We start from the raw sequence: 22,447 nt of genomic DNA, 5'->3' as shown, positions 1-22,447 counted from the left end.
GTGAAGTCAGTAAAATGCTTCTTATCCACAAGCCCTCACTAAACTTAGATGTGCAAAATAAAGTCAGGTCTGTTCTCGGGATGCAGGATATTGATTTGTGCCGGTGTTTTTCACCCACTCATTTTTGCTTATTTGCCATTTTTTTTTTCACTTTAAGAGGCACTGTGTAGTTTTGGAGAAGAGATCAAAAAACCTCTGAATTATTATTTTTTTTTTCCATATCTCAACAAACAAGCTGTTCCCAGTGGAAAATAAGTTCACTGAAACACTCTTTGAAAGCTAGAAAGGTGGCAGGGTCCGCCAAAAATAAAGAAAGCTTAACAGTACGACATTATGTCATCCTTTATGGTCAATTTGTTTACTCAGTTTATTAATTCATTAAAGCTAAGAGTTTGTTTATTTAGACATACAAAAAAAACAACCCCAAACTCTGGAACTACATGGGGCACCTTTAATAGTGATCTCCCGCTGGTAGATGCAGACATACGATGCCTTGCAGTATGTACACATTCACTGGGCAGAATAAGGAAATCACTTGATCAAACAATTGCAGGTCTGCAGTGTGTCATGTAAGAAATCCAAGAAAGGGCGTCGTCGACCCTGATTGGCTGTGAGGGGAAGGCCCCCAGCTGCCCTGAATCATTAATTAGGAGCCATTCTTCCCACACCTGCACACAGGTGATCTGAATCCACTGCAATCAGCCCACAGGGATTTTGATTTTCAGCTAAAAATGAAAAGATGGCAAGAGCCAAATAATGGGAGAGCTGAAATCTCAGCGGCCTTCAGTCAGGGCAGATGGTGAAATTTCATTTTAGAGGTATGTTTCATTTCATTTCATTTATTTATGCATGAGGTCAACACACATTAGTCAACATTTCTGTGAATGTGCCAGCTGGCAAAATTTCAGCTGTGGTCCTTTGGTGAGATGTTTTGAAACCTATCCACCTTATTCCCACTCCCATGGTGCCTGGGCCGGGTCGCTGATCAGCTTTATGTGTGCATTGTTTATTCCAGAAGATCTAGGTTAGGGACTTTATCGTGTCATTACTTCCAACACGTTTATTTCTGATGCCTCCAAAGCCTTTAAAGTGTCACCATGTGTCAGGCCAGGTCTTAAATATATATTCTAATTTCAAGGGACTCCCTGGGTAAACTAATTAAAATAAATCAAAATATTAGAGTTATTATGACACATGGTCACTTTTGCTAAATTCACAGAGCACCAGCAGTCTCATCCATAATAATTTTCCAAGTCATGAAATGACCATGCTATGCTGATTAATGAGACTGAGCAAAACAATCAGTACAAGAATACAAACTACAAACTCTTTCAGCAGTATAGCCACGCAAGAAACGTGAAAATTCAGCACCGAGCTCAGCAATGCTTTTTGTTATGCATCCCTTTGTTCCTCGCTTTCTGTTTGTGGGTTATTGGAGTAATGCACAGCATTAACAAGCGCATTATTGGCGCCAGGGTGAAACTCCATCTCATTCAGAGGGAACTGGAGCCTGCAGTTTACCTGAGGAGGAGGAGGAGGATGAGAAGGTCAACCTCCATTTTACAAGTTTGGGCGGGGGGGTATATTGGGTTTAAGTGTCAAAAAACACTGAGGTGACAAGCTCTTTGGGATGTGATCAAGCGAAAATATGATTGGGGTGCAGTGGAGCAGTGATGGCGCTGCCTCTGGGACGGGCTTTGATTATGCCAGGAGCTGGCTGCTGAATCAATAGACCCTGACGCTATCGCTGTCTGCACAACAAACACCCGGGCTTTCATGTACCTGTCTTGTCTGAAGGCAGCGGAAAATCTGTCCAAACCGACTCGCGGTTTCTCTCGGATGAAATGTCTATTCATTTGTACCTCATTGCATCCTCTAATTTTCCAGAGTTTGGATTCAGTTCGGACGCTCTGGCCCAAGCAGCTGGTGACCAGGTCGTTTTCGTCTTAACTATCACATCTGCGAGAAACAGAGGATGCACAAATGTAGGGAAACAGACTTTTAAATGTGCCGTGATTCTGCACAGGCATTCAGCCATGACGGGGTTGATCAGCTGCTCCGGTGTGTTTATGAGCAAAATTCTTAATAACGCTATCTCTTCACCGCTGAATGACAACTTTTTGGGGGGCCTTGGGCGAAACGGGGCAGAGCTCAGAATGACAGCATTGCGCACGTCTTCATGACTTTGTCCTGGGGGCATTGAGGGATGTTTACTTTGTTTTTACCACCTTTTTTTTTATTTGCTCAGTTCAGGTTTGTGGTTTTTGACAGAAAAAGACAAACTCATGTTAGCTGAAAACACACTGCAGGGCTGTTCTATGGAAACTGCTGTTTACAAGCCAGCCTTTTTATTCAATTCTTGCCATCTTTGGTTTGTCAGGTCAATTCTTGAGATCTGGGGGAGCTGCAGTTGCTACAATTGGGTTCCTTGCCTGTTGTCTACTTAGAGATCTCTAACCATAACTCAAGATCTAAGTCCTGATATGATGATATCTGCAGATTTTAGGTGGATATATTACATGACCGGACACAAATAAAAGTTCACAAGAAAATGTATCTAAAAAAAAAAACAGGATTTCCTGATTAAAACTGACGTAATACAAATTTAACTAGGGGAATTCAGCTCCTGAAAGGGATGTGACATGATCCTCTGAGGACGAGACGTATCTCTCTGTTGGAGTTGTTAGTCTTCTCGTGATTCATTGCGTTGTTGTAGTTGAGCAGTAGATGTTCTTTCCTCATGGAAGATCTTTGCTCAAAGGGCACCAGCTTGCAGAGAGGACTTTAACCAGGCAACAGATGAGGTTTATATCAGCCTGCCAGCAAGTTACTAATGAAATTAACATTAATTAGTGACAGCTGACTTGATGTTTCTCATTCTAAAGTGTTCAAAGCATCAGTTGGGCTAAAAACGAGGAGCTGCAACCTAAATGCTTTGAGCGCTGCTCTTTCCTTGTGAAAAAGAGTGTGTCAAGTTGGTGCAGTAATGTAATGTTTTGCCAATCCAACCAGATGTCAGTCAGTCAAATACAAAACAACGTGGAGCTCAGGAAATGTGAAACAAAGCTGAATTGTATTTTTAACAACTTGGTATCAAATCCACTATTATTTCTGAGTGCTACATGTGTCACAAGCGAGTGGCTGTTGAGTCTGACGTCAGTGGCGCTGTTGTTGACCCATTTGTGCCCGAAGAATATAAGGAAAATGCCACAACATTTGTTCTGATTGGTGTAAAGTCTTCAAATCTGGCACAATAAAATCTTTGGGTTTAGTTATCTGACTGTGCAAATCATTAGATCACATATATATATATATATATATATATATATATATATATATATATATATATATATATATATATATATATATATATATATATATATATATATATATATATATATATATATATATATATATATATATATATATATATATATATATATATATATATATATATATATATATATATATATATATATATATATATATATATATATATATATATATATATATATATATATATATATATATATATATATATATATATATATATATGTCTATATGTGTGTGTATATGTGTATGTGTGTATGCATGTGTGTGTATGTGTGTATGCATGTGTGTGTATATGTGTATATATATGTGTATATATATATATGTGTGTATATATATATGTATATATATATATATATATATATGTATATGTATGTGTGTGTGTGTCAGAGTCATTACTTCTCCAAAAACAAGATCTGAGGTTTCATCAAAGCAAACAGGCATGTTTCCTAAAAATGCATTCAAAGTGAGGGAGACTGGAAAGTTTTGATTAATAAAATTTCTGTGCAACTTTAGTTTAAATTGAAAGTCTTCCTCATGTGTGTACTGATAATAATGAATTCATACATTTTGAGGAAATGTGTTTCATTTTTCTTTAAAAAAGAAAGAGAGGAAAAAAAAAAAACAGCGGTCCCCTGCTCCCAAAGACGAAATAAAATATGATGATAAAATCACTTTTCTGTTAAACGGTTTGACCAGTCATGAACATTTCTTCAGATTTGTACTAAGGCTTCTTGCCATTCAAACATGTCTGTCTTGAATGCAAGTGTAATGTGCTCCATGGTGATTTTAACTTAAAAAATATGGGGTGAAACATAACACGGTGTAGTTCTTCAGAGACTGTAGTGTTCACATTCTTCACCGTTGACGACATTTACAAAAGGACATAAAATCAGTTATCATCTTCAACTGTAATTAATTCTGTGACTTTCTGATGTCACAGTATGTCACCATGTCACACATTTGCATAATTTACGAGCATTTCAGACAGAGGAGGAGCACAATGCTGCACCACGGGACAGTATGAGAAAACATGTAACATCAAAACATATAAACCTATTCTAGGTTTAGTTTCGCATTGCAACATTTTATTTTATTTTTCACAGAGATGCAGATTTCAGAGCAGTGGGAAAGTAGGAGAAGTGGCTGTTATCTACCAGTGGGTGAAATAAAAAGGAAGCAGCAAGCAATTAAAACAAGACAAGGAGAAAAGAAATTTCAGAGCCTCTCAGTCTGGTGCTGCTCTTCTTTTCTACTTCCACCTCCTCTGTTCTTTCTCCGCTGACAAATAAGGTTTAGCGATTCAATTTTCGCTTCAATCTCTTCAGCTGTGCTTCCTCTCCACTGTGGGTTACTGCGCATATGTGTCATGTGTTTGTGTGTGTGAGATTTCCGCTGCTCTCTGAGATCTTTTTACAGAGTCCACAGAGCAAAAAGATTAACTACTGCAGGAAACATTCTAACTCGATACTGCTGCGTTTCCCAGGTGCATTTAGACTTGCGAGGAGATTTTCGAAGAAACTATGTCGGCTTGTTTACACAGTTGAAAAATTTAAGAGCACCACATGGCGTCGTGGGCCGAGCTGAAAGTCGTATTTAACTGTAAATCCGGTGGAGGCTGCGAAGACACTTTTCAAAAAATAATAAATCCTAGCAGTGAAATCCTCGTGTCCATTTTGTAGTACATTTGTTTGACCAGCTACTGAGCCGTTTGATTGTAGTCCATCTGCAATGTGGCGGGTTTTGCGGGCAGATTAATCATCGTGCCGAGTCGTGGAGCTCATAATCATAAAACAACAGGCACAGTGTCTGAGAAGTGTGAATAACAAGTTGTCATTTCTGCCGTTTTTTACAGGCAATATCTCCCCTCAGTCATGGCGCGGTTTTATGGAATGAGTGGCTCCACTGTGTTTAACGCATCATTTCCCTCCTCATTGTAAGTGGGGAGGGGAGAGCAGGATGATGGGTGGTGGTGGTGGTGGTGGGGAGGTGGCCCAATGTCCTTGCACTTTATTGCCCAGCTCTTGTCCTTCCAGCATGGCTAGTCAGAGCAGTGCCCCGGGTATTACAAATAAGCAAATGCCCTTTTTCATCCTAACACTCAACTGCATGTGTTTTTTTATTTCCTGTATGACCCAAAGACAGACAGGGGTCCACTGTTTTGACATCGTGTTTTTAAAAAAGAAATTTTAATAATTCATCACGACTCTGAGGGATAAGCAGTCAGTGATTCATGACAAACAAGAATTTGTGAAATTAAGAGTGCAGGATTAGATGCAGTTACTAGAGAGCATTAAAGGAATTAAACACGGCTTCACGCTCTCTTAAAGAAAGAAAATCGCGAAGCTGCTTGGCCAGGTCTGCATTAAGATCACAGCACATCATCTTCATTTAGCCTGATGAGAAACTGGTGTTTGAAATCGTGGCCACGTCCTCTCCACTGCCTATATTTAGCGTTTCGACGTCTCCGCACTGACTTTCTGAACCCCCCTTGAACTAAAGTTTCAAGCGGGTTTCTTGCCTTTAATGAGCCGTGACTAACTGGTTTTACATTCACTTTAATTACAGATTCCTAATATGCAACTGCCTCAAATTGCTCATAGCTGGGTAATTTTAATTTTGCTTTCCCAAATTGATTTATTTAAGCTTGATGAAAGCATTATCTTTAAATGCACCATCATCACTATGGCATCGTAATATGGCCACACATGAGTGCAGACCAACAGCTTTTTCCTGGGAGGGAAACGGAGTAAGTCAAGAAGAAAACCTATAACTGCCTAGTATAAATAAATCAGTCTGTATTTATTTTATATCTCTGTTTCCTTTTTAAAGTAATTCCAATTTATTCTCTCAAAGCTTCATGGTCACGATTTGCCTGAAAATACTGAAAGAAACAGTTGAGTTATCACAGTCATGCTGTATCTTTTAAAAGGATGTAAACCCAAGCTCTCTCGATCGCAAATCAATTCCTAACTGCACCATTAATTACAATGCTCAGCAACCACAAGATTAAGTGTGGTTTAAAAATGTGGAGCTTAATTTGTCAGTGCAATTACACACAGTGCCGTCAATGAAGCCATGTCATCTACTGGCTGCAGACTGTGAACCACAATAAGATTTTCCTTTTGCATTATATTTGTTTGTCAAATCAATTTTATTCAGAAATCACACATTTGCCTCAAGGGGCTTTACAATCTGTTCAGCATACAACACCATCTAACCTTAGACCCTTGATCACATTAAAGTACCTGAAAAGCACCGTTTAAAAAAAACAACCTAAATTCTCAATGATGTTACGAGAATATGTTTAGATTATTAAACGTATTCTAATCACAATTTTATTGGTTTTGTTGAGTTGTCAAGGTATATTAGAATAAACATTTCCCAGGACACAGATTTAATAGAGACAAAGTCTAATCATTAATATTAAAAAAACACATTTCAATAACTCAAAAGAAAAGATTGTACATTAAATGATTATATTTGAAACATAAGAAGACATCACATAATGTATCTTCTTGAGGTGTTTATCAACCATACAACAAATTTGCGAATGATCCAATCACTAAAACATGTTCAAATATGATCCACCAAAAAACTGTTTAACATAAAAACAAAGCAAACTGAAACTATTTTGGGGCAATTTCAACATTTAAAATGTTACCTATTAGGCTAAATTAATAGATACAAAGATAAAAATGAAATGCTAATGTTACAAGAAAACACTGGTAGCTAAGTAAAAAGCAAAGCCAGCTTTTATACATTTATATATGATGCTTGTAACCCTTAGTTATGTAAGTAAGAACAAGAAACCAAGCATGTTTTTCATGAAACATTTTTGAGCTGAATTCGGGATGACTTCGTTATTTATACTTGTGTATATAGTGTTATTGCAATGTTCAGTTTTCAGTTTGAGATTGCAAGAAAAATGACACATTCATTCATTCAGATTAACAAACAATCTCATACTTTCACCCGGCCTTCTTTATGCCTATCTCCTATTTTCTCTTGTTCTGACCTTTTAGTAAGAGTCTGTTATAGGAGCCATTTGTGTTGTTACCCAGGTTCATCAAAATACATTGTGAATGAAGATTTATTGCTGCACTAATGAGCAGATTCAACATGATGTTGCTGCTACATAACAACACAATGTTGACCTAACACTGCTCCTGTGTTACCATGGCTATGCACCGAGCTCTTAAAGTGAGCGAGTCAACTTAACGGCATACAACACGGCCCTAAACGACTGCATAGAGTGCTTATGCCAGCACCGGCCCTGATGACAGGAACCGCTGCTTTCAAAGCCCATATCCAGTGGTGCCTGCTAGCAGCACTTATGAGCTCCTGTATTTCATGGAGGCTGAAAAGCACTCCAACAAAGGTGCTAAAAACAACAATATATTCTGTGTTGCCAGATGTTGCCTGCCCTTTGCAAAACTGATGGTGGCAAACTGAAGGCCAGGCATCTACGTCTTAATCTGAGTTAATCAATGTCACTTCATCATGGCGAAGGACAGCCAAGCCATCCTGATCTCTCTCTCTCTCTCTCTCTCTCTCTCTCTCTCTCTCTCTCTCTCTCTCTCTCTCTCTCTCTCTCTCTCTCTCTCTCTCTCTCTCTCTCTCTCTCTCTCTCTCTCTCTCTCTCTCTCTCTCTCTCTCTCTCTCTCTCTCTCTCTCTCTCTCTCTCTCTCTCTCCCCCCTATGACAGACAACTGTGAACTAGTGCACAAGGCAGTTTAATGGTCGTCAGTAAGATGAGGCTGAACAACACAGGACATATGTTCTGTCAGTTTGCTTATGTAAGGTGGGAGCCATTCAGTGTGAGAGAGATTGAAGGACCTCTTGTACAGAATTCATAAATTCATGCTCAGTGTTCTAGGACATGTACACAGATATTTATCCAGTTTTATATGTTCTAAGTGAGGAATGGACACTGTATCAAGGCCAAAGTAAAGGCCCATCCATCCTTTTGTTTTCATTTACAGCAATGTTGAGAACAAATGTTTCGTACTGAGGGAATGCGTTCTACTTTTTACGGTTTGGTTTTCTTGACGGGTAAATATTTCATTCTGAGGGGAATGGCTTACAAGAAACTGGATGAAAATGGCCACAAAAATTGTTTTAGCAGGTTTTTCTTGTTTACATGTTTTTAATAAAATGCAAAAAAAAACAACAACCCAAAAACAAGTTAAACTGAGAAAACTCCTGTCATCCCATGTGTCTTCCTACCCATAATCCAGAGTTTGGTGCCAGTTGGGCTGTAAATGTGTAGGCGAAAACGGCCACCGTCAAGTAAGTCTCTTGGAAAATAACCCCATCACAAATCCAACGGCTTGTGTCAAGCACTCAACTGACACCTTTGATACAGTACAGCTCAGCCTCGCAGGCGTCATGGTGGAATTGCTTTTAGTCTAGCTGAGATTTTGAAGGCTACTTTGTATTGAGATGTTTTCCCCTCCCTCTTTGTTCCCACCCTCTCTGACAGCAGGCGCATGGATAAGGACAGACAGATGGGGAGACAGAGGGGCAGTACAGAGACAGCAGGGGGAGTGGCGGGGTACAGTCCGTAACGAGAAAGTAATAACTCCACACCTTGTCGCTGGGAGAAGGCATCAAAAGACCCTCGACTTAAATGAATTCTGACAGGCTCTGCGTGCAGCCCATCAATATCCTCGCCGCTGTTAAATCAACATCCAAAAACTGGAGCAGGATACCTGCTCGTAAAGCCGCGCTCCTGTGACAGAGGATTTGGACCCTAACGAGAAAAGCAGGTGACGGATACACAAATCCTGACACGGGCAGCTAAGTGACGAGCAGACTTGCTAATGAAAGGGAAGCCTTTTTAAATCCCATACTCTGGCCTGCGAGAGCAACATTCAAACAGACAGAAGAAATTAATTTGGTTGCCAGAGCTGCACTGATCAGAAGATTACACAGCAAACATCTAAAAGATCAGTGCTTCTTGGCTGTGCTGAAGGACATCGCCGTCCTTATCGTTCAGTCCCTGCAGCACGAATTGGACTGTTAAGATGCCATGAAAGAACATGAATGTTTGGATGCAACAGCAAAGGCATGTATCATAGCCTTTCATTGATTGCTGTTATCTCTTAAGAGATGCCATCTCCGAGATTATTTTCCTAATTGATGCGGCGAAGATTCACAGACTAATAAAAGGGTGGTCGCGAGCGAATGAGAAGTCGTGAGTTACGGCATCACTGTAGCACATCACTGCTCCGCCATGCTCCAAAAACTTTACAAGAACTCAGAGTTCTGCCCTTGTGAAGAGAAGAGGAGGGTGAGGAGGAGGAGGAGGCGAGGCACACGGCAGAATCAGTCATACAGACAAGCTATGCAGGACCAAGTCTGTAATGTAGATCTATGATGCTGGACAGGGTCAGTGGAGGCAGCGGAGTGTGTTTTAGTGCACCATAACCTCAGACAAATGGGCGAGGTGGGTGGTAGTGCTACCAAAGAAAAAGAAAAGGGGGAGAAAAAAAAAACACCCTACGTGACTTTCTGTTAGAGGCGAGTATTCAAGACAAACTCAGGGGTGTTTTTTGTTCTCGAGTGGTTGTATTTAATTTGCAAAAGCTTTTATTATCATGAGGTATACTCTCTTTTTAATCTGTTTAGCCAAAATGGAAAATTATCAATAGTCATATAGTAGGATTACTTTCAGATCAGAAGTTATGGATAGATCTTAATAGCTTGCACGTTGTCAGTCAATAACAATGTTTTGTTCCCAGAGCCTTCAGTGTAATTCGGGTTGCAGCTCATCGCGCCGACTTCCTGCAGCGAGATGGAGAATTTAAACTCTCCAATACATCCAGCTCTCCAATAAGGGCCTCACGCCTGCAAGCGTATCATTTAGATTGACAACAGAGGCAGAAGCAATTGAAGTGAACTTAAGTCTACCCCCTGCCCTATAAATAATATTTAATCCCTCTTTGGAAGGGAGAATCGGTAATGAGTCCCAGAGCTTTTTTTGATGCATCACATTGCCTTCAGCTACAGCTGACACCAATAGGATATAAACCAGACGGCTTTCTGTGGCCTACAATGGTGCAATACGACAGGATTCTCAAAATCGGATCAATCAAATAGGTGGAGTCAGGTTAAATTAGGACATTGAGACATACCGAGTCCTTTCTGTCTGAAATGTAAAAGAATGTGGAGAAGACGGGGAGAGTGTGGGAAACACTGTAAAGCACTGTTGCCCTTTTGGAGCATTATTAAAAACCTAATAGGGAATTAGTTCAAATATTTGAACTTTTCAGCGAGAAGAAGTGGCAGCTAAATATGAAAAAGGCTTTATGTGCAGAAATCCAATAAAGAGAAGGATAAGTATGTGAGCTTTATATTATTGCATGCTCATGCCATTGAAGGCTCCATCTTGTTTTCTCAGAGCACACGCTGTATTAGTTGAGGCATTTTTACGTTTCTTTGTCTCTCCCCCCATTTCAATGCCCAGCGTGCTGAACTCAATGACTAAGTTCACATTAATGCCCTAACAAAACATGCCAGCTGTCTGCATTACCTGATTTGAACCGTCTAGTTCATTAATATGTGCTGCAACTGAAACAGATATATTTGTATTTTGCATTTTACTGCATAATTCCTCGTCTAGCCCGCGGGAATGTAGCAGCCAGTCTATCCAGACCAGCGACATGCTTATCTGTTATCCAGCTATTAAAACTTGTTGCCAGGCTTAATATACTACCCTGCTGCTTCACACTGATACAAAGTGAGTGTAATATTACCTTTAATGGTAAGTAAATAGATTCCATGGGGAATAATAGCCGTCAGCAGTCTGATCCAATAAAGAAGTAAGCAGTGGGTGCATGAAGGGGAAGATGAATGAATCTTATTAAAGAGTACTGATGCCTGGTCAGCAGGAAAATGAAGAAGGAGCCAGCCTGGACAGCACCTGCAAACTCGCCGAGCCGAGCCTTTGTACTGTCTCGCTCCAGTTTGCATTTCACCTGGTTTTCAGCGAAGGTTTTCACTGATTACATCTCTGATTAATTTAGATTTAAGATCAAATGCAAACTGGTCTGTTGACAGAAATGCTTTGTGTTTCCCCAAGGAGCTGATTTAAAAAGAAGTCAAAGGCCACAAACGCAGGCTGATGTCGTCATTTTGCATCAGACTGCTAAGAACAACTCAACTATCACGGAAAATACACCCCAAACACTTAATGGCACAAGTTATTAATTATGTAACGTAATGCAAATTAAGGATGAGCAGGTTCATCGTTAGGCTATCTGTCTGTTCAACTTATTAAATGACCTGTATCTGTACACGGAATGGGAGGGGCATAAATGGTAAGTAGGGGGTGCTTTAAGAGGAAGTGGAGCTGACAGGATGTTGAGGTTGATATGAGGTGATTAAGAAGTAGCTTTTTAAAATGTATTACAAAAAACATAGAGAACTGCCTCCGAATAGAGCTTGTCATAAATGTATCTGAACACAAGAGAAATAGACAGACTTTTTTTCACAACTTGGGTTTATCTATGGATTTCCTCTCATCACAAATAAGGATGACACATTTCGATCGGGTGACAGTCATTAAAGTACATTATATGTACCGGATTGCTCAACCCTAATGGAATTGGCATTTGCTAATGTGCTCTCACTTCTTGATCCTTGGCGGTGATGTGTTTTTCTAAGGAGGAATTGTTGACATTTTGGAAAACAGTTATTTGCTTTCTTGCAGCGAGTTAGGTGTGAATGTTGACAGTACTGGTAAATGTGTCTGTTAAATACACTGCAGATGTACATCGAGCAGCCAGTTGGCTTAACTTTACAGAGGGAAACAGAGTACCTGGCTCTGTCCAATTGCATAAAAACAAAAAAAACCCTGAAACATTGTGTGTTTGTTGGACTCCCACAAAACTTGATTGGAGGGCGGGTCTCAGCCCAGAATAGACCTAAGTAACTTTTGGTGTGGATCCTGATAGCGGATTTTTTTGCACTCTCACTGTTTGTCACACTTTTGTCAGTCTCTCAGGGAATGGGCATGGATCTTGATGGAGAAAACCGGGCATCTTAAGGTTGTTGGCATCTATGTACGAGTATGAGTAGAATTTTTAATGTGACACTTAGATCTGTTCTTAAATTTATGGTTAATCAGTCATGTGGATCAAAAATGAAACGGGGCAATTAAATTTGATACTGGATCAGGCTTAGTGGGTTTACTCAGTGTGCATACCTCCACCAAGACATAGTAGTCCCCTTTTAATTCAATTAAGTGTCATTTGTTTAAAGCTGTAGTGGGGGATATTTACATACTGATGAGTGTTGGTCACATTTAAGCCTTTGCCAAACGAGTTAGCACAATGCTGGTCAAGCTGCTACCATGCATTTCACGTCATCCTGCACTGATCTGGCTGAAAAAACGATGCATCTGAAATGTTCTGTACTGCAGGTTTAATCAGTACAGAAAACAGTGTAAAATCGCCAGTTTGCAAATCTTTAGGAGGTTGTGTGGTGATTTATATTTCTTGGCACGAAGCTGTTACTTCCTACTGTCACCATGGGTTATCTCGCACCTGGATTGAGCCAGGCTAGCTGTTTCAATGGTCCAATTTGTGAAACAGTTGATGAGCATCATTCCCAACTTGCATGCATACTGATGCGTTGGGCTGGTGAGTTGAGAATGATGCACAATAATCTATTTTATTAACTGGACCTTGCAGGTGCAGCATACATGCCAAGAGATGTGTTACAATTTGTGCGAGGCATGCAGCTTTAACTGAAGTGCCAAAGCTCATGCTCTGTTGCTTTTTTTAATGCTATTGCTATCAGCCTTGCTCTCTCCACCTACATGCACAACCCAAAGTCGAATGCAATACGTTCCCGCCTGATCTCTGGGGATTTTCAACTCATTCTGGGCAATGTGGGGAATTGCTTACTGAAGTAGAAGTGGATGAGGTTGAGGGGAAACGCACGCAACAAAAAAAAACTTAAATGACACCATTTCTTCTGGAAATAACACCTGGAATGCAGCAAACATCTCAGACTCGTCTGTGTATTAATCTAAAAGGACCTGAGGGTGGATGTTTCCTGTGAGGGCTGCACACAGAGCAAATTTGGGGTTTGTCAAGGAAGACGTCAGTTTCCTCATTAATTTCACTCAGGCTGGAGATTTAAACCGACCACTGTCTAATTATTACACTACTTCTGTTCTCCATATGAAGGATTGACTCCTATAATAAAGATTAAATCTCCACTGTGATGTTTTATCACTAGATTAATACACTGTAAAGGTCAGAAGAGTTTCATATATTGGAATGTGATTGCAATCACACTGCTCTTAGACACTTTTTTTAAATCCAAGGCTTACAGAGCAACAAGGCTTTAAAATTAACTCAGTAATTGTGATACCATTGCTGACACACAGAATGCATCTTCAGACTTGTGATTTTGACCTCTCAGATGCAGTGTTTTTTTTGTTTTTTTTTGCAGCAACTATGTTGCTCCATTTTACAAGAGGGAAGCAGTCTTTAATTTATGTTAACAATTGCCAACGATTCAAGCTATGAACAGCACTACACCAATATGTGCAAATTCCCAGGAGAAAAAGCATCAATTTAGCCAAAATGCCTCTCATCTAAACATGATTTAGTGGGTGGCAGGAAGTGGTAGCGGTTCTTTGAGTTGTGTTGGCGGGCTCTTTCTAATGCCTGCCAGCAGACATGCAGGGTGTCCAGGTGCACAGTGTGCAGACACCCCTCTGAGAAACCAAACCTTCATTATTTATTAGGCTACAAAATGAAGCTGCGAGAGGGGGGGTCAGTCAGCCGTGAAGCTGGCAGGAGGGGATGTTGCTTCCTTGTTTGCCAGGGACGCAGGCTGAAGCACTGGGCATGTGCTGCTGGTAGCTGCACGAGCGGAAGATGAGAGAGACGTGGAGTTCAATTCCACCTACTGCGTGTGACAGGCCAAATATAGACGGATCAGATGGAGTTGTTAATTTCAAGATGGCACGCCATCCTTTACCTCCCTCCCTCCCCACACCTCCCAAGAATCGACCATTTCAGGTCTCACATAATCCTTAATCGTGCCCACTCGTTTTCTCGCCCTACATTCTTTCTCTTCTCTCTGCCTCTACACTATTGTAATGGCACAGAGCCGGATCCCGCCTTGATTTTTCTTCTTCTATTCAAGGCATTTTCTTCGCTTTCATGAGCAATTTTCCATTATCCCTGGCCTAGCCTTATAGGCTCAATAAATGCCATTTGACTTCCTTTCCTCTGGATAGTGAAAAATGGGAAAACGAAAGCTGTTTTCAGTAACCCTGCCAATATGATGATTCAGTTGTTTTTCATCCTGTTATACTTGCAGTGAAATTGCCTTGTTCACCAACTCTAAATCTCTCCATCTATTAATGCATACCAATAGATGCCCATGCGGCTCCAAACTGGGACCACTGAATCAGTGCCTTATCTCATTTTCCTCCACAGAAGTCACCAGATTGCACATCATAATGGTAGTTTTTTCTTGTTTGTTCCTTTGTAATGTTTTGCCCCATGTTTGGTCAGGGAGTGGTTTAAGATTAACTCCCAGAGCCGTCTCCACTCACATGCTTACTCTGCAAATGTCTTTGCTTGGTGAACAATTTAAATAATGGCTCATTTACCTCAATTTTTTGAGGTTCATTCACATGCTCCTTTTTGGATGGTCACGCTTCCCGTACATTTTAACGCTCAGAGCGTTTAAACACGTTGACGACTGCTTCCAGTGTTTGAGTGACAAGGACGAGCAAAGAATTCATTGACAACAATACATGACTTTTCTTTCCATTGTTTTTTTTTTTTTTTTACCATCAACACAATGTTTATGCTCGTCCATCATGTTTTAGCATCATACGATATCAACTCGGCAACTCCTGTATCAACTCACCTTTGCTGAAGTCTGGCTCAAATCCTTTTAGTATTTGCTGACTGCAGAGCTCCCATTTGGGGCCACCTATCTCTTGAGCCCCTTAAAGCAATGGCTGCCTCAATCCTGAAGCTAGTCCACACCATCCTGCCTAAACCAAACCATCATTCACATTAGTAGCGCTTGTGTGTTATGACTCGACCGTGGCAGGATTCAGTGTCTTCTTACCGACTTAAGCGAAATAATGTGAGAGACAAAAATTATTTCACACAACTATGTTCACATTCAAGGATTCAGTCAGTTTATGCTAAACCTTTTTAAAATCCACTGATTTTTCAGCTCTTTTTCAAGGTCGCAGTCATTTTCTTACTGCCATTTTACTATGCGGTGGGCTTCATTTGAGAGCAGCAAATATTTTACATGCAAGGACTTTATGAAACATTTGAAGACAACACTGCCAGTGGAAAATAAGAGGGTCATGGTGTATGCCTTTCTGCCATTCAGGCCTCCACAGCTCACATTTGATATCAGTGCCACCTGTTAATCCCTCTGCGGTGTAAAAATGTACTTTGTACAGTTTTTTATTTTTCTATATTATGACATCATGCTCATATCATTAAAACTCTGAAAGGAGAGAGACACATGGAAAAAAACAAGCGGCCCATTATGGAAACGTTTTCTTGGGGTGTTTGTTTATTGCATTGTGGCAGCACTACTGTTGCATTTCTGCAGAGGCCACAGAGCACCTCGCCAAGTTGTAGTGAAAGTGGACAGTTCCTGAACACGTCTCACCCCTCTCGCTCATGTCCTCTTGGGCTTCTTTTGTCCTCACTCCCTTGTCTTTCTCGTGCTCTCTGTCCTGATGTCCACTTTTCTTATTCTCCGACACTCCCTTCGCTGATGCACTCACCTCCTGTTTCCTTACCTCCATCCTCCCTCACAACTCCTGAATTCATATCTCTCTCTCTCGCTCTCTCTCCCCCCATCAGTGTGGGAGTAAAAAAGGATTAGTCGAACCAAGAGAAGGGAGCAAAGCACTAAATGACGGTATTGAATTCTGGCAAAATAAATTTGGGCTTCTCAAGCCAAGTGAGAAGTTAAATCTCAGGCAGTGCCGTTTCTAGCACATCTAACATGATGACGGTGCATAATGAACTCATTTCGGAATGACAGTTATTTTATCAAAAGCCTAATGCCTATTTAGACTTCGAACACTTAAGCTACGAAAAAGAGGTTCATAGAGAAAACGGTACATATATCATTTAGAGTACTTACTGTAAAGTCTTATAAACGTTTTTTTTTCTTCTACATAACAAAAGATAACAGTTTCCTGTTGCCAGTCATTGACTGCCTTCAGTTACTCTGGAATATAGAGAGGACAGGGGAACATTTTTAATACTCTAACAACTGTTCAAAAAGAGAAAAATGCCTGGGTACATTTTTAAACATGCACATTTAATCCATTAATCCAACACATTTCACATAATTTATTCATTTCATTGCACTTCATGTTTATTTAACTGGCCAGTTGAAGATCTCCTCAAAGATTAACTCAGTCAATTCAAAAAGTAAGCATATGGCAGAATGAGTGGCATAATCAGCACTAAGCTATGTACATAGGAATTGAAGTGAAGAGGGTAATACTCAACCCATTCACCAGAATAAATATTGGTAATTTAATGTTGTGACAAGTGTGTTCATCGTCTGGTTAGGCTTGGGCACAGCAAACACTTAGACTGAGGTTAGAGTTAGGACAATGTCATGTTTGGCTTACCTGATTCTGTCGAGTCTCATAAGTGTGTAGGTATTACCTTCTTTCCATAAACATGATTTCCTGATAGCCTTGTACTTACCTGGTTCTGTTGCCACAAACACAGTTGGAAATTGCTGTGATGGCTCCTCAAAAATATCCAGCTCTGTTTTGATGTCTCGTTTCAATATATGCAGTGGTTTCACTGTTACAATGGATGGCCCTCCAAGTCAGTTGTCTCTGGGGTGGCAGCTGCCTCGCTGAGCTGTAACACCACAACACTCTTCTCCACCTCCCGGCATAAAAGTCAGTTCACATGCATGTGATGTGAACATCATATGACACGTATTGTAGTGATGTTGATACTTGTATTGGATGTGCAGCTTGGTATGTATCCACGGTTTGCAAAACACATCCTTATACCGATTGGATTGAATATGTCGATGGCGAGTCACTCCAAAAAATGACCTGACTGTTGCAGCGTAACAGCAACAGGCTCACTAGATTTCAACACAGCATCACTGTTTGGTTAGGTTTAGGAAAACATTGTGGTCGGGGTTTGAAAAAATCTACGATATGTCACTTCAGTTACAAACGTACATAACTGTGGTTAGGTATGTACATCACGTAAATTCCCTACACCACTAAGATGAAATAACCTAATATGGTCAACCGGCTGGGTTTCTTGAAAACATAAGTCATAATTGGCAAATATTATATTCCATTAGCTGGACTGTAATACAGAAGCTCTCAAATGTCAGAAGCTAGAAGCAAGAAGATAAGGGTGAGAGGCCAAGCTTAATCAATCTGAAGTCAACAAGGCATGGACAGCCCCTCTACTGAGTTGGCCTCTAGATCCCTCATAGCCAGTTCAAATTTGCCAGAAGAGGCCAGCTCTGTCGGTGATATCAGACAACTGGGGTGAATGACAGTGAGAGAGTGCTGCCTCTGAGTTCAGACTGTTGACTGTCAGGTAGGTGCCAAGGTATGACAGGCATGTAATGAAATTCCTCTCCTTTTTACACTTAGCATCAGTGTCACCTTGCTTTGTTGCCTTCGTTCTGCGTAAAACTGCAGAGAGAAAAGTCACTAGTTAGAAACACGACCATATCAGTGGCTCATATATCAGCCTTGTGTTACCAGTGTTATAATCTATGTTGCCTGTCACTGAGTTAAGCATTTTATCTGGCACGGTAAAATACTAAATGGGGGCTAATTATGTTGTACCTCGATGAAATGTTGATATATTGAACAACCTGACCGTATATGAAACAAGCATGCTCAGTTTTGTTCTGAATTGAGAACACGGCTGTTTTCCATAAATGGCAATGCAAGACTGTAAATCATGGAAGGAAAAAACTGTCATGACATTTTTCCTGTACACTGCAGTTAATCATTTAAACTTATACAGTGATAATAGTACAAACAGTTGCACATCCAGCAGACATGCAACAAAATGTTCTTTTATTTGGAGTTTTGTTTCTGCAAAACCATTTTAACTCTGTTTGGTCTCCACCCAAACCATACCTGCCAACACTACTGATTTTTGCAAGAGTCTCCTAATCTTCAACCCTTTCTATTGCTGTCCTCCTGTTAATCTACCAATTTCAAGATACAAATAAGGGTATACCATTTACAGATGACCCACAAAATACCCCCCCCCCCCCCCCCCCTTTTTTTACAGCCAAATGCTGGTATCCCATCTGACTCTTGAGCCCCTAAATGTTTCACTATGCACCATAGTCACCGTCTTTGCTCTTTGTAGCTAGGAAGGTAGCGTACAGTGGACATCTATATGAAAATACCTGCCTCCTGCAGCTAGAACTGATGCCGACGAGACAAGGAACCAATCAAAGCAGTAGCCAAGTGATCTGTAAAACCAAAACAATGAGCTGAATGAGGCTAAAAGAGTCAGTGGAGCAAGCCCGTTCTCACTCGCAACATGTCAAATACAGCAGCCTGGTCAGAGAGTGAGAACATGTTGGTAGCATAAAACCACAGCAGAATCTGGTTATTAATTTTTGTGTGAGCTTAGTAATTCCTTATACATGCTTAATAAATATTTTAAAACAATTTAAGCTGAAGCTAAAGCAGCTTTGTGTCATTTTTTTGGTATGTCAGCATTTAAGATTTTCCACAGATTGAAGAGGTCTCACTCTCGCTGTAAAGGATAAGCCTCAGTGAAAACAGGCAGGGAAATGCCTCATTGTGAATCAACAGTGTGAACCTGCTCAAAATGGCAGATGGTGGACTGACTGAATGAACATCTGTACACTCTTCAACAGAATACAAAAAGAGGCTTTTAATGAAGGAGGCAAAATGACTGAGGAAGAGAGTCCAGGAGACCACCAGAGCAATTAATGAGCTGCAGGCTTTCTGGTGTATGTGTCAGTCATAACAATACCTATATCATATTGTGTTGCAAAAACTCTTTCCATTGGTTATGCTTGAGCTTCTAATAGAATTAGCTGATACCACTGGGACAGTCTGAGTTGGCCAGTCTGCAGTATGTCTGTTGTGGGCCTTACTGTGGCTTAGTAAACTGATAAAATGTGGAGATTATCGGCTTGCGAGATAGAGGAGTAACTTTCCGTCTCTTGATCAGATTCCACTTTGTCATGGGTGGTCTTTGGCCTCCCAGCAGTTTGACAACACAGAGAACCGACTGCTTGAAGTTTAACATTTTGAAATACATGAATTCCGATGTGAAATGTTTGAGAATATCTTTCAAGAATGTATTAATTAGGCCTATGCCCAGTGAAATTCAAAACTCTGAGCCGTTTCCTTGATGCTTCAACTCTTCCATCTGCGGTGCGCCCATGGCAAAAACAGAAGAAGCTCTCAATATGATGCATGTCAAATCACGCTTAATGAGTTTTGGCCTTATGTCAGACCATGATTTAAAGGCATACAGTATGTTCTTCTTAAATGTGTAATTTACAAACAATTAATAGAAAACATCCTGGAGCAGGGAGCAGATGGGCTGCATAACCCAGGGTTTGCAAGGGAGAGCTTTTCAGCAATCTCTGTTTAGATAAGTTCCACCATTAATGATCAGCGGAATGTGGATATTTTAAAATGGTTAATGGTAATTAATTCCACTCCATAGCTCTGGCATATGAGAATATATTCCGCTCCATAGCTTCAGCATACAGGACCCAAACCATTATGGGACTAAACTATTACGAATTTGCAAGGCTTGCAGCGTCACTACCATTTGGAGTATGATTCTTGTCACGACTACTTTAATTTTGCTTACCATCTGAGTAGTGTCTTGAAAGGTTCCCAAACCACATAAACCAAAATGTGCTTGCATGTATGTTTCTCCTTCTGTTGAAATGACTCAATTACAAAACGTGTGTGTCCGCGCGCGTGTGTGTGTGTGTACTGCAGAGGATGCTACAAATACTGGTGCCACAGAGCTCCACGCTGCGAGAGAAACCAGTGAAAGTGAGGTGAGGCTGTGAACAGCTTGCAAGGAGGTTGTGCTGGTTGTGAGGATAAAAGTCGGGGTATGTGGGCACAGAAAAGCGACCCAGTCAACAGAGTAAGTGTTGGTTAAGTATGTCTCTGCAAAACCAAGGATGAAGTTCAAACTGAAGGTTTCTCTATGTTGTGACTTTGTTTATTTCGGTTGGATTTTCTGTTTCTCTTTTGTCACAGTGCTGTGCTTATGCTCTGGTTAGGTTTATGTACAAAAAACACTAGGTTATGGTCCAGAAAACACAATGGTTTGGCTTAAAGTACTTAGTACTTTAAGTCGCCATGATCACAGATAGAAATGGTCTGACTTCCCAAGAAATATAGACTTCAAGTTGTTTGTTGTGGCGACCTAAACAGTCTGGAAATCTTCCCAAGTGTCCTTTTTTAAAACACATCCAGTAGTGTGACTTGACATGCGGTCGGCCATTTGGCAGCCTCGTTGGCTCGTAATGGTGCCACCACCATCCCCTCAGACTCCTGATGCAAAATGTGGCTAATGTCAACCTTAGACGTGTCTGTGCTTTGCAGAAAGAACTTTACATCCTGGCGACCAGGCTGGGAGAAGGGTGCGTGGTTGGGGCTGTGGGTGGTTGATGGTGGGTGGTGCCTTGGGGTGCCTTACAAGTTGCTCACTGAGAATATATGAAGAGCAAAGTGGCAGCCAGCTGAGGTTTCTGTATAATTTAGTGACTGTGACATTTTTACTTTAAGTTGGACAAAACAGCAAGTAGCCGCTTTCTGTATCAACCAGTGTGTGCTCCTTTCCTTTCCAAACTGCTCTGCATACAATATTCCCTGGGTGGTAAATCATGCTCATGTGTTGTGCAACGCTGCTGTACTCACTGGCAGATGTTGCTGGAGCTATGGAGACTGATATGTTGTTACATTAAACAGAGAAAACGTATGCTAGATACAATAATGAGGTAGGTTTGGCTATAATGATATTCACGTGGTTGCACTGGGTGATACGATCAAGGAAAGCATCTTCTTTAACTCCTTATTATGGCACTATAAAGATACTTTACTTTTGCTGTGTGTGTTGTTGTTGTTTATTAGGTGCATCCTCCCCTGTACTTGTATTACCTTTTGCTCATTAATGCACTGTGTGATATCCGTATAATGACGTGCCTCGCACTCTCATGTCTCTCACACTGTCACCATCCAGAGATTAGATCTCCTCATATTGACAGGAAACCTGCCATGCAGCTTCAGCCTCTGAGGAAGGAGAAAAACAACACTTGGAAATGGCGCAGGCAGTGTCAACATGTCTGCCTGGATGCCTCCGTGGATGTATTGTTTTCATTATGTCACCGCGGCTTAAAAATGCAATCTGGAATTTATTTGGCCATTTCAGGTTTTGCTGTAGTCAAATATGACTTTGGCTGAATAATGGGCTCATAAGAATTTTTGTTTAAAATCACTATGGGGTGGCACCAGCAAATGTCAACAGGCTGTTAGACACCTAGTACCTTCATGTCAGAACTGTTAAACTGTTGTATAAGAGAAAAAAAAAAGACTATTACAATGACACAATGTGAAATATTCTTTTATTTTAAAGGGGCACTTTTTAAAAACAAATATTGCTGATTAACTTTTAGCCATGAAATTGTTTGGTTCATTACTCTAGTCCAGACTTAAGTGACTCCACTATGGATCTTTTTCACAGCAGACATTTTGACTGGTAATTGCAGGAAAAGCATGGCTGAAACAAATTCTGTTGACAATCGTCAACCCAATCACTGGAATAAATGTTGGAAATAAAGATGAAGTTGTTTCAGTAAACCACAGATATGTTCATTTCTTTGTGTTGCAACGTTATGTTTCTAAGGCTCAATTTTCAATTTTCTGTTGAGATGATGCTGTGTTTATGGTCTGGTCAGGTTTAGGCACAGAAAAGCTTGGTCAGAGTTAGGAAAAATATTGGGGTTTTTTGGGCTGAAAATGCCTGGCTTTGTAGCCACAAACACCACATGGAAGATGTTCCAAACTCTTGTTAAAAAT

The 22,447-nt window shown here is 40.5% G+C and overlaps 1 long non-coding RNA gene across 1 annotated transcript; it reads left to right on the top strand.

Annotated features, from left to right (window-relative positions):
* The first annotated feature begins 682 nt into the window (after positions 1-682).
* On the top strand, positions 683-22,228 carry LOC119024563. Its single transcript, XR_005076503.1, has 3 exons — positions 683-818; positions 5,186-5,266; positions 21,612-22,228. It is a non-coding gene; the product is annotated as an uncharacterized LOC119024563 (long non-coding RNA).
* Positions 22,229-22,447: the final 219 nt, after the last annotated feature.

The sequence above is a fragment of the Acanthopagrus latus genome, chromosome 8, assembly GCF_904848185.1.
Source record: "Acanthopagrus latus isolate v.2019 chromosome 8, fAcaLat1.1, whole genome shotgun sequence".
Classification (NCBI taxonomy): Eukaryota; Metazoa; Chordata; class Actinopteri; order Spariformes; family Sparidae; genus Acanthopagrus; species Acanthopagrus latus.
The sequence above is the reverse complement of the archived record's forward strand: the minus strand, read 5'-3'. Positions and strand labels throughout refer to the sequence as shown.